Source organism: Ursus maritimus, unplaced genomic scaffold (genome assembly GCF_017311325.1).
Source record: "Ursus maritimus isolate PB19 unplaced genomic scaffold, ASM1731132v1 scaffold_2, whole genome shotgun sequence".
Lineage (NCBI taxonomy): Eukaryota > Metazoa > Chordata > Mammalia > Carnivora > Ursidae > Ursus > Ursus maritimus.
In genome coordinates this window covers 38339507-38352295 of record NW_024424452.1, presented here as the reverse complement: position 1 = coordinate 38352295, position 12789 = coordinate 38339507, and the positions used below count along the sequence as shown (strand labels likewise).

The 12789-nt window shown below is 55.2% G+C and overlaps 1 protein-coding gene across 1 annotated transcript in view; it reads right to left on the bottom strand.

Moving 5' to 3' along the window:
- LMF1 (lipase maturation factor 1) overlaps positions 1 to 12789 on the bottom strand; it is an 88747-nt gene that overhangs the window by 56809 nt on the left and 19149 nt on the right. The window lies entirely within an intron of this gene.

The following is a 12789-nucleotide window of genomic DNA, read 5'->3' as shown; positions in this document are numbered from 1 at the left end:
TGTGGCCCCAGGAGGGGCCCTGGGGCGGGAAGGGGCACTGGTGAACAAGCTGGAGAAACCCAACCACAGTCTGGTTCAGTCGACAGTCCTGCCAGTGCTGACGTCTCAATTCCGACCACAGTTATGTGCCACCTGCAGGGATGCAGGGTGAAGGCTGATGAGGCCTCTGCACTTTTCTCTGCAACGTTTCTGTGAGAGAAACTATGTCAAGATCATCTTTTTAAAAGTCCTGTTGACATCACTCCACCTGGTACAAGTTAGAGCCTCTGGTCAGCACCTGGCTCGTGAGGCCTTGCCCCCAGACGGGCATGCACCTGACCATCGTGAAGAGGACAGGGTCCTGGGGGCTCTGCCTTGGACAAGAGCCACCTCTCATTTTTGTTTGCAACCTGGGAACAAAGCACGGCCACGCCACTGTTAATTCTGAATTCCCCCTGGCTGATGCGAGGAGCACAGACCTCAGATGGGACCTCAGGTGGTGTCTCTTGCTCCGTGGTTGGTTATCCATTTGTGCTTTGCCTCTGGTTGGGTTTAATCAATGCACTGTAGACATTCTGCTCAGCGTGTCTCCTGGACACAGGAGTACTGAGGAGCTGTTGTGTTCTTACACCCGAGGCTGCCGTGCCATGGAGGCCGATGGAGTCCCTGGGAATGGCATATGTGCGTCAACACGACCATCTCGCAGAAACACCAGAACTGTGGTGCTTTGTGCTAGTGCTCTGGGTTCAGGAGACACGCCATCGGGGGGAAAATCCTGGTCAGCTTTCTCTATACAACATGCCATGCACCACACCACGCTTGGGCTCCTGAGCTGCCAGCAGCCTTGAGAAGAGTGACAACACAAGAATGTGTGGCGACTTATACAAACCCAGCCCACTTGCCTCCTTGTGGCATCTGAGTGTGGACCCGTGTGCAGGGTCACCATGGACCAGCCGCGCTGTGATTGAGCTCCCCCATCCTGTGTGCTGCGGGGATGCTGGGCAACCCGTGAAGCCCCAGCACTCATGCGCTGTCCCAAGGGAGGAGGGCAGGCAGAGAAACGATAAACCGACATACACATAAAAACCCACATCAGAGGGTGGTGAGCTGGAGAAAAACAAAGCTGGGCCCGGGGCTGGGGAGCACCCGCTGTCCTGGGGGCCGTGTCCCACAGTGGGAGCAGCCTAGTAAGGAGGCCAGTAAGTGTGAATGGACGTGGCACAAAAATGTATCACAATCCTGTCTGCACGTAAGTCTCCGAAACGCTCAAAAGACATTCACTGAGGCTAAAGCCAAATGGAAAACCAGCAATGCTCTACCTTGTCAAAGATATTTAAATCTGAGACCAACCAACGTAAGTGCAGGGATCCTACTTTAAAAGAGCTATAAAATATTCAGTAAGAAAAGGACACAAACCATTAAGAAGAGATGTGTTCTACGCACTCAGGAACCAATCACAGCACTAGAACTGCTCCAGTATCAGTGTCTTCACTCAACGGATCCACACAGACAAGAGCTGCTATTGTAACAGCAACAAAGCATGGCTTCCTTGCTTAAAATTTCTGTTTTAAAATATCAAAGCATTTACAAAAGAAACTGGCACACAGCTGCTACTCCAGGGCTAACCTAACAATGCTTCTCCCTGTTACTGGCATTGGCAAAGGTCAGGCTCGCCGACGCTGTGTTCCTCTTGCATCCGACAATGGGGTATTGGAGCCAGGAAGCTCCAGGGACACACACCAGATTCTGGAGGTTCCAGGCCAGCCAGTGGTTGCAATGGTGTCTGAGGAGACCAAAGCCCATCTCTGGCCTCTCAGCTGTCCACTGTGATTCAGGACACACCAGTGTGTACCCGGTAGGGAAAGAGCATACGGGCGATGGTTCATCTTGCCTCAGTCAGGCAACTACTAATGCTGGAGAAGTAAAGGGAAGGACTCATCTCACCAGTTGCTTTTAGCTGTCTTTATATAATATGTGATGAAGATGAGGGCTTAAAAATGACCCTTCCTAAGAATGATGCCCTGGAATATACATGGGGAAGAAGGCAGTGGAGAAATGACTGTGCCTCTGAGCCTTACCCCTAGCACAACTGGGACCACCCTCTGTGAACCGTAAGGATCTCTAGGATGGGAGGAAGGACAAATAAGTCACTGGTACCCACCCAATCTGGCAAAGAGTTAGCCTGCCCCACAATCTCCAAATCCAGGGGCCCATAAAGTATCCACTCCAGGTGGCTTCAGTTCCACAGCAGAAATCTCCGTGAAGGGGGGAAAAGGAACTGACAGATTATCTAACATGTTTGAGTCTGTAAAAATAGTATTGGGAGGAAACAAGCAGTTGTGCTGGTGAATTTGGAATGGAATGGTGAAGCATGATCAGAGATGAAAAACAAGGAAAACCAAAAAAGAAGAGGCAACTATTAACTTCAGGAAAAACAAAGAGTTATTAGAAACAAATGAGCACAATTCACTGTTGGCTCAGCAGCTGACATTTACACAATGACTGAACAGGAGTTTCATAAATTATATTTGTGACATATCTGTACTGAGATGGAGAAAGAGAATCAGAGATAAGGGAGAGTAATCCTTATCGTTCATAACAGGAAGAATATAAAGTCTAAAAGCGTATACCAAGAATAATCTACATAAATGTATTATTCAGAAATATGGAGGAAAATACCAGCAGTGGTAGAAGGAGTAAAGGATTTGCTCCAGGAAACAGAATGGGGTGAGTGGAGGTAAAAGATACTGCTATTTTTGTTAGAAGCTGTGTAATACAATTTCTAATCTGTGCACATGTCTACTTTATTTTTTTTAATGATTAAAAGAACAACCTTCAGGCCTGATTATCTGCTTACAATGTACTAAAATCAGAAATTGATCAACAAAAGGTCACCTATAAAACCCTGAGGGCTTGGGATTTTTGGAACTCTTCTCTAAACAGCACTTGGACTATAGAAGCATCAGCACCGATGATTATAAAACTACACTATGTGCCATTGTCAGAAAGACACTAGAATCTCAGCTGACAGGCTGGATGGGCCAGGGACACAGTCGGAGGGGAGTGGTGACCTGCCTCCATGCTTTCATTAGCAGCTAAAAAGAGATGGAAAATTAATGAGTTTAACAATCAGCTCAAAATCTTAGAAAATAATAAACCCCTTCCTCCCAGAAAGAGGAAACATATAAAAAGTACAAATTAATGAGCTAGAACACATTTTTTTAAAAATCAGATAAAACCACTTATTTGAAAAGACCCATGATAGTTTTGACCACAGGAATAAAGGAGGGAACAGACAACCACTCAGCATTGCCCAGGGTGGGGGTGGAAAGGCCACTCCTAACAGCATGTAGCCATGATGGCAACAGTGGGAGGGGGGAAGGGAGAGCCTGTGGCAGTCAGACAGTCCTGGCCATAGGGACTTGCAGCAAGTCTCCAGAAAACGGAGTGGTAACAAAACCAGTTTTTCAACCGCTAGGGCACCAGCACCCAGGAGACAATAGTTCATCAACCATGATGTTAGATGTTACCCTAATGCACCACCGACACTATGTTAATTCCAAAGCACATTCTTTGCCATATTTTAATCTTTAGTGACTTTCCTGTTTGAAAGGCGTATTAAGTTGGGTACAAATCGTTTTTCACATTTATGTTTCAAATTATTAGAAATAAATCTGAAGGCCAAAAAAGCAAATGTTAGTCAAAATCCACATCTATGCAGTTTGATAAAAGACAGTTTAGAAGCACTTCAGACAAAAGCCACCCAAATGGACTCAGAACTACAAGTATGGATTAAAGCAACAAAATGGATCTTCACTATTCTAGAATTCTGCTTATTAAAGAGATTATCAAGTTTTAGAAATGGAAATGGGTAGCTAGATTCACATCTAGCTATAAGCAAAAGGTTAATGATCATGTAAGAAAAAAAGTCTTTAAAATATGTTTTCTTGTAGGTCCAACGAAAGAATTTTCACCAGATAGTCCTGAGTGAAAACAGAGCGGCAGATATGCACGCAGCGCGGCCCCGTCCGGTTACAGTGGCCTTAACCTGAGTGCACGTGCGCATGCATCCACCTTTGCACGCAGCTCTGAGGAGGGATGAGCGTAAGAGAGGGTGTAAGGGAGGGGGTTAACACGGAAGGGAGGAGAAAACGTTAGATGAAAAAGAGAAGACTGAAAACCAGGCATGTTCACTGTGCACGCACACAGGGAAGGAGAACCCAGTACCGTGAGAGACTCCCCGTAAGGGCCCCCAGCACCCTAGTCCTGCTTTTCCCCTTCCACATGCTAGTCTCCAGGGGACCACTGTGCCAAGTGGGTCACAGCCAGGAGCACCGGCTGCTTCTTGTGGGGAGGGTGTCTTGGGTGACCCCCAGGCCCCAGCCCCTCATTGACGGCTCCTTCTCCAGCAGCAGGAAGCACTGGTGTTCCCAGTGAGCAGAGAAGGGAACTGTGTGTGCAGACAGAGACATCAGGCCAAAGAGAGGACAGCGGGGGGGGGGGGGGAGGCAAGAATGCTCCCCCCAGATCAGGACCAACCCCAAGACCCTGTTTGAGAAAGCACCTGAAATTCAGACAGGGCAGAGGCTGATGGCGTTCACACTCCGGGCCCCTCTCAGGCTGTCACAGGCAACTAGGGCTGCTCACACTGACCGTGCAGCAGAGACCATTCAAGACTGTTTTTCCCACTTTGGAAATGCGCGTCTCTGCTAGTGGACATGGTTCAGAGCCCACGCATGCCACACGGCAGCTCTGGAAATCACTGGATACAGGCTTCTCTGTCCTTCCTAAGGACACGAGCAGACAAGAGACCAAATCCGAACAGTGCCGAGGGGCCCTCTCATTCTCAGGCAGCAGGGAGGAAGGGTGCCGGCCGAGACCTGTGGGGGCTGTGCTAGGAGAGTGGCTGCCTCAAGCCTGAGCACCCAGGAAACAGCAGGGAAAGACTCCCCTGAAAGGGTGCCCAGCCGGGCAAGCTCACAAGACAGGACAGGGCAGGCCAGGCTGCGTCTGATTACGGGAATAATTTGATTAAAAGAAACTGCTTTCTTGGACATGGGGGCTGGGAAGGGAATTAGACGAACCATAAATTAAAGCAGAGGATATGAGAACCAGGCAAAGCCCAGTGCTGGGGCCACAAGGGTCTGGAAACGGTTTGGTGGGACCTGCTGCAGCCCAGTCCGCCTGGAACTCCGTGGCTGCCTAATCGCTTCCTGTAGGCAGGCTCCGCTCCAGCACTAATAGGTTTTAATAAAAACTTCCAATTGGACCAGTAAACCCCTCATTAAGCTGTTTTTAAAGCATGAATTTAAGAGCAGCAAGGGTAAGGGGTCACAGGCAGCATTTAATTCACAACGGCTGGTGGGACGTGCTGCTGGGACAGACACCGGAGTTCAAAAGTCCAGGCCACATAAACATCGATGCCAGCACTGGACCTGCCTGAAAATCAGACTTAATAAGGCACCAGCCAAAGCATCCCTCTGGACAAGAGGGGAGTGCCGAACGCCCAAAGGGGCTGCTTCTGCCCGTGTCTCCCGAGCACAGACACAGCCGGCTTGTACGAGTCCCTGCAGCAAAGCACCTGCCCTCAAAGCCCTGCACAGCAGGTGTGGGCCCCACCTGCACATCCACTCCCTGCCAGACACCGACTGTGCAGGACCAGCACCTGCCCGCCCATCCCCACAGCTCACCCACGGACCTCCTGCTGCTAGCCAGCCCTCTAAGCCTCCGTGAGATTGCGGTCAGCCCCCAGGCTCCTCCAGGGTCCTGCTCCCTGACTCAGTGGTTCGCAGCCGGGCCTACTGATACCTGCAGGCCCAAGGACTAGCTGACACTCAGCACTGGGCACGTCAGGATAGATCAACAGTTCACTGAGCTTCTTACTGAAACCAGGGCTCCCTAAAGCATCCAATTCTCAGCCAGATGGGCCCGCGGTGAAAACGGAATGCTCTTTTCCCACAAAGGAATGTCCCCAGACATGGAGCATCCCGAAAGCCTTCCATAAGACCTATCACACCCCAGGGACCAGAAAGGGGTGCTCAGACTCCCTGTCTAACCAAGGAAGACCTGTGCTTAGTTGCTTCCCGTGTTCAGGCGCCGTGTGAGCTTTCAATCTGTCAGCAATGTTTGAGCAAAAACAAAGTGGACCTGGCCAAGAGGCTGCCTTCCGCCCCGCCAACGCGAAAGGCTGAGGTACATGCAGGGAGCAAGGCTTATGTCCGTGCTTACTCGCGGTTCCCCACCCTCGGCTGGGCTGCTGGGCCTTGGACAGGGCCAGATTTCCATGGCCCCCAGCAAGGGACCTTCTGAACCACACCCACAAACAAACAAACCCCACACAGCAGCAGGAGTGATAAAAACCTATAGAAATATCATCCCTTGAAGGAGGACTCCTGAGTGTAAACCAAATGCACTCGTGAAGCACGCTGCGCCCTTCCGAACAGTGAAGTTCCAGAAGGTCCTGACGGAAGATCAGTGTCCGGGGAGGTGGAGCCCCGGATCTGCCTGGGAGACCACCTGGAGGCCGACACCTGCACGCACTGAGCCAAAATCACACTCGAAGTTACATGATCCTTTTCAGGGCTGGAAACACTCTAGGACCTCAGGGGCCTTGACCGACAGAAGAGGCCTCAGCAAAGCACCCATCTTCCTCAAAGTATGTGGAAGGGGACACAAGGACCCCTGAGATGGCTCAGCTCCTGGCCGCAGAGACTGTTCCCACTGCGGCTGCCAGCCAGCCTCTCCTGGAGCTCTCGGACACGCCAGGCCTGAGGGGCCTGCCTCTGCAGAAACATCTGGGATTCAGTGGCTGCACTCAGCTCCAAGAAAGGGCTGTGGGGCCCTTTGTGGGTCCCAACCTCACCAAACACAGGCGGCCGTCAGCACCCAGGCAATATTGGGCGGCCGTGGGCTAAGAGCAGCCCCTTCTGGGCAAAAAAGACTAGAAGCACCAGCTGGGCCGGGCCTGTTGGTGCCTACGCTGCTTTCAAGGACAGAGTGAAGTCTGAGCGAGTCCCCCAGCCTGAGCTCACGAGTACCAAAAAAGCACACATTCTGCAGGGGAGCAGGAAACAGTCAGCACTTAGTGGGGACCTGAATTAATTACATTTAGACCCATCTCTGAAGTAGAAGTGACCAAACCAGTGGCCTTCGAAGCGCAGCCCCGCGGAAAGCTGCTGCAGAGACACGGCCCGCAAAGCAACTTCTCAAAACGCGCCCTGTGCTTTTCCTGTTTCCCCGAGCAAACAGCCCCACTCACATGGCCGTCACCTGACCCGGCAGTCCCACCCAGGGGCAAACGGGCACTCGAGACCCCCGGGGTCCCGGGGCCACTCACACTGCAGACGGGACCCCTTATGAAAGGGGAACATGTTCCAGAAACACAGATACCCTGAGAAGCGCACGGTCGTTCCTAACAAGGGGAAGGTGCCTAGAAAGAGAGCTTGGCCGTGCAGCCCGCTTCCCAAACTGAAGGCAGTTAGTACTTCACCCACCATGTCCTTCGAGTGTCAGAGAAGGCAGCTGCTTGAGTCCCCTGAAGAAAACAGACGTGCCCACTGGAGTCCTGGCCAGCGAGTCCACAGAGCTTTCCAGCGCAGCGGACGCGGGCTGTGACACGCAGGCGCACATGGCACCCGAGGGGCTGCACCCGGTCGCACCGGGCTCTCAACGACCCAGCCCACCGTGGCTCCGGACGCGTGGAGGGAGCCGCTCAGCGGCCTGCCAGCTGGGCCTCACCGCTCGAGAACGTGCTCCGGGCAGCTGTGCGCTCAGCAGGCAATCCCCAGGGCGGCCCCGCCATCATCAAAGTCCACTGTGCAAAACAAAGACACAATAAACAGACTTCAAACGAACAAGAAGCGAATTCTCATAGGCAGGCCCAGGTGAGGCCTAGGGGACACTGCCGTAAGGTCTCAGTCCTTCCCGCGTGGTGGTTCAGGGGCCTGGCTCCCGGGCCGCACCGGAGCAGCTGGCTGCTTGTTCTCTGAGACTGGGGAGGAAGAAAGTGCCTGGAGCCGCGTGGTGGTCTGAATGTGGCGAGCCAGCGGTAGCTGTCAGCGGCGCTCTGGACCCCGGCTGCTCGGCGGTCTGTGAGAAGGGCCCGCGGCTGCACGGCGCAGACACCACATGACGCCGTCTTCCTCGGGGCCTCCTTCCGCAGGAGACGGGTCAGCAAGTCAGCAGCTTGCTAGCAAGCTCCGCGGGCGTCACGGGCTCCCACCGACACAGCTGCGGCTTGTGAGCGCCAGGTTAACACCCACGACGCACAGATGGACGGCAGATCTGATTGAGCTGCGAGCAAAACAGTGGCTGTTGGCCGGGTCTCCCGGCAGCAACTCTCCCGCCATGGACGTGGCCCTGGCCTCACAGCACCCACAAGGCCCATGTGCCACCCGGCGCGGGGATCCAAGGGGCTGGGGCTCCGGACTCAGCCTCTAGTTTCCCACAGGAGGCCTCGTGCACCACTTCCCCACCAGGGTTCCCTAAATGCCAGAGCTTCAGCGGGAGCGGCCAGCGCCGCGCTCCACTCACGACTGGCCTGGGAGCCTCTGCAGCCGCTGATCTCCCGCAGCCGTCACCTCAGCTCAGAGAGCCCTTCGAACCCCAAAGGTGTCTCCTGAGTGGGGTCTTCCTGCTGCGTCTGCCACACCTGTCCCTTCACAGCCACACACCAGCGCTTCCACTTTCGCTGGCTTCACAAAAGCGGATTGGATGCTCATTTATGGTAACTGCCCCAGTGCGGTCCGTCAGAGCACAGGGGCCTCTCCCACCTGAAAGGGAGCGAGGGTCTGACGTTTTCTCGGTCCTAACAACTGGAAACACTACACTGTTACAAGTTCAGGTAAATCAAATAGATCTTAGCAAGAGAGGGAGAAGGCAGGTTTCTTGGAGGAGAATCTTGAGGTCACATGAATCCCAATCAGAGGGGCCGCATGCTCTCGCTGACCACGAACCTCACGCCCGAACTCACAGCTGGTCCTTTCCCGGTCGCAGCCACACGGCTGACTGCTTAGACCGCACTACTGCACCGGCAAGTGGGATGAGAACAGATCCTGAGATCGCTGTATTGCTTGCTTCTTGCTTCAGACAAAAGCACAAACCCGAGCAGGAAGACCACGTGTGGGCGCAGCGGACCAGGAAGGCGCTGGCGGCTCTGGACGCCAAGGGCGGCTGCGTCCAGCAGGCTAGGAAGTTGCTGAGGGACACGGGCCCACGACAAATGAATAGCTTCACTTGCAATTTCAAATTTAGACGCTTGCTTTCTCAACTACCTTTTCAGGTAACCAGGAACCAGCGACAAGCCTGTATTCACCCTCCTCTTAATAAACCGCGATATTCTTCCTTTCATTGAGTTGATGCAACTTCTGCCGACGTCGGGCCCCTCTTCCCTGAAGACCCCGTCAGCACTCCGGGCAGACCACTGAGGAGAGCCTCACGCGCCTTCTTGGGGAAGGCGTTGTGCGGGCCGACCAAGGGGACTTCCCTCCACTCGGGCGCCGAGGGGCCGCTGGCCGCAGGGAAGATTCTCTCATCCTGCTGGTTTTCACCCGTTTGATATATGCAGAAGGGTGTGGGGTGGTCTCTGAAATTCCTGGATCTGTGGCATGTGCCTTTCATTCATTTTTAGAAAGGTCTTGGCTTTTATTCCTTTAAATGCTCTTCTGCCTGTTGTCTATCTCTCCTCCAGCCTCCAATGCTCTGCTCTTTCCTTCCCCCACCTCAGGTTGCGGCGGGTGCCTCCAGGCTGATGAGTCTGGCTGCCTGGCTGCAGGCCCAGCAAGGATGCCCTGTTCCCAGTGCCTCCTTCTGGCCCATCTTTCTGGCTCCTCTGCGGGCTGGGACCCCTGACGGACACCTCCCTGTATTTCAGAGCCCTGAGCTGAGGGCTCCAACATCAGGGTCATCTGTGCTGTGTACAAGAACAGTAGGTCCTGAAGGCACATAACCACCCAGAAACGAGGATCTGCAGTGAGGCTGCAGTCAGGGATGGGGCCGTCAAGTCCAGAAACAGGATGTGCCTGGGGGGGCGCCTGGGTGGCACAGCGGTTAAGCGTCTGCCTTCGGCTCGGGGCGTGATCCTGGCGTTATGGGATCGAGCCCCACATCAGGCTCTTCCGCTATGAGCCTGCTTCTTCCTCTCCCACTCCCCCTGCTTGTGTTCCCTCTCTCGCTGGCTGTCTCTATCTCTGTCGAATAAATAAATAAAATCTTAAAAAAAAAAAAAAAAGGATGTGCCTGGGTCTGTGGCTGCCATCGGTGCCCTCTGTGACCATGACTGCAGGCTGCTGCTGCCTCCAGCACGGGGCCTGGGGCAGGCTCTGTCATAGGGGCACCCTGCCCGCCCACCTGCCTGCCTGCGGGCCGCTGTATCAGCACAGGGTGGGAGCAGGCGCTCTCAGCCCCTGGCCCAGCTTCACCCGCAGCCTTGGGGTGGCCTTTCCTAGCACTCCTGCGACCCCCTCTGCCCCACTCAGCAACACCCCAAGTAGTGTGGAAGCACAGTTGGGGCCCCTGTCTGGTATATAGCGTCTGCTTCTTCCCCATTGTTCCCGGCTTCTGCTCCTTGTAGGAGTGGGGAGCGGGGTCTGTGGGCAGTCACGCCCCTCCTGCCCTGCCCCAGGCCTTCTCGCACAGGCCCAGGGAGGCTGGCAGAGCAGAAGCAGGCCTGCCACATCTGGGATGGTTGCTGGGGGGGGTCTCTCCTTGCCCTCTCGCCCCCAGGGCTTGGTCCAAGGTGAAAGGTGAAACTAGTCACAGCACCACCCTCCTGAGCCAGTGCTGGGGATTCAGAGCAGAACCGTACAGGACGTGCTCCCTTCTCAGTGTCATGCTTGCTAATGGCCAGGACGTGGCTACTGTGCCTTGCGGTGTCCCATGTGCCCTTGACAGGACGCATCACCGGTTACCTGGGTGAGCCGCTCGTGACCACCTCCTGAGCCAGGGACCGGGCAGGGCAGTGCCGCGCCAGTGGTCCTCCCCTGGCCCTCTTCTCCGTCCTGACGCTTTACCCCCGGGGGTCGGTGCTCCTGCCCCCACCGGGAACAGCTCGGTCCCCTCTAATTCCACCACTCTCCCATCACGTGCTCTCAGCTCTGAGTGTCTCCGTGATGCATCCCGTTGGCGCTGGGTCCTCACCTCCGTCTGCGGGCAGACGCTGTTCCAGTGACGGCTCGAGGGACTATTACGCACCCTCATCCTTCCTAACTGTCCCTCACGTTGCACAGCTTTGTGGGCAGCTGGGTGGCTGCGGTTTCAGCTCAGGCCCCGACCTCAGGGTCGTGGGACGGAGCCCCGTGTCGGGCTCTGAGCTCAGTGCAGTCTGCGAAGTTTCTCTCTCCGTCTGCCCCTCCCCACCCTGCATGCGTGTGCGCACGCGCTCTCTCTCTCTCTCTCTCTCGTATAAATAAATATTGTTAGAAAGTTGTGCAGCTTCACGTAACGCATGGAGACCCGCAGCCATGTGGACGGACCCGCTGCGCTCCCTCAGCCTGTCGCGTGTGTCTGCTCTGGGGCACCGTCAATCTCAGAGCGCAAACAACCTATTTTGTCGGGAGTGCTGTAAAGAAAGACAGAGGAGGAACACAGGCTTTCACGGTGACCCACAGATTCCCGCTCTCCGCGCTCGGCTCTGCTGTCTGAAGCCTGGCTTTCCCTCCTGTCCCTCCCGCGCAGCCTGGAGCCCCATGGTGGCGCCCCAAGTGCGCCTTTGGACACTGAGTTCACTCCCCCGATCTGAAGCCTCCGCGCCCACACAGGGTCCCAGCTCCCATGTCAGCACCAAGGTGCACGGGCCCACTGCTCCTGGGCACTGAGGGCCATGGCCTGTTTACCCCACTGCTTTCAAAATGCTCCCTCTCCCCCGGGTTTTCAGCAGCACGTGGATGAGCGGGGAGGCACAGCCTCTTCCCGCTCATGCTGTGCGGGGTTCACTGGGCTGCCTGGGTCTGACATCTGTGTCTTGTACCGCATCTGGAAACTTCCTCCAGCTGTCCCCTCCCCTCAGGGCTCCATACACATGCCACCAATCTCTGAGCTCTTCCCAAGGGCGCCTGAGCTCTGCCTGGCCCGGGCGCCTCTAGGACCCCTCCACCCCCCGCTGTCACCCCCACCCTGCCAGCCAGCCCATCCAGGGAGTCTTTCATTTCAAATATTGTATCTTCCACTGGGTTCTTTTCTCATCTCATCAGTTTCTCTCCTGAGAGCTCTTGTCTTCATTCACTAGGGCTTCATGCCCAGTCACGACAGCTGTGCGAGACCCTGGGGATTCCTCCTGTGGCTGGGGATTCTGCCTGGGGACTAGGGGTGTTGTGCTGTGGGGCGTGTGGGTAGTCATGACCCCGGGAGTGAGCAGACGTCTCTGTGGTATCAGCATGCAAGGTGGTTCGACCCAGAGGGAAGCTGTGCCGTGCCCAGCCCCACCCACTTGGGGGCTGTCCTCTCCTCAACCCCGCCAGCAGCCTTGGGCCCACTGCCTGCATGTTTCTGAACAAACCCTGCTCCACATGTTCACTCTGGGTGCACCATTCCCCACAGAACACGGGCTGGGGGGGGGACCTGAAGTCCCCCCCTTACCAAACCAAGGAGAAACCCGACCGCCTCTGGGGTGTCATCCAGTGTTAGCCCCAGGCGAACCCCTCCACAGGCGTGTGTCCCCTGCGAACTCGGCACGGCCTAGAGTGGGGAGAGGCTGGCCTGCAGGATGGCCTGACCTTCCCCCAAGGCACAGAACTGATCCGTGATAACACAGCGCGGTCACCGCTGTGGGACTACTCGTCCCAGCCGTGTGGACACTGCCATCTACACAAACAC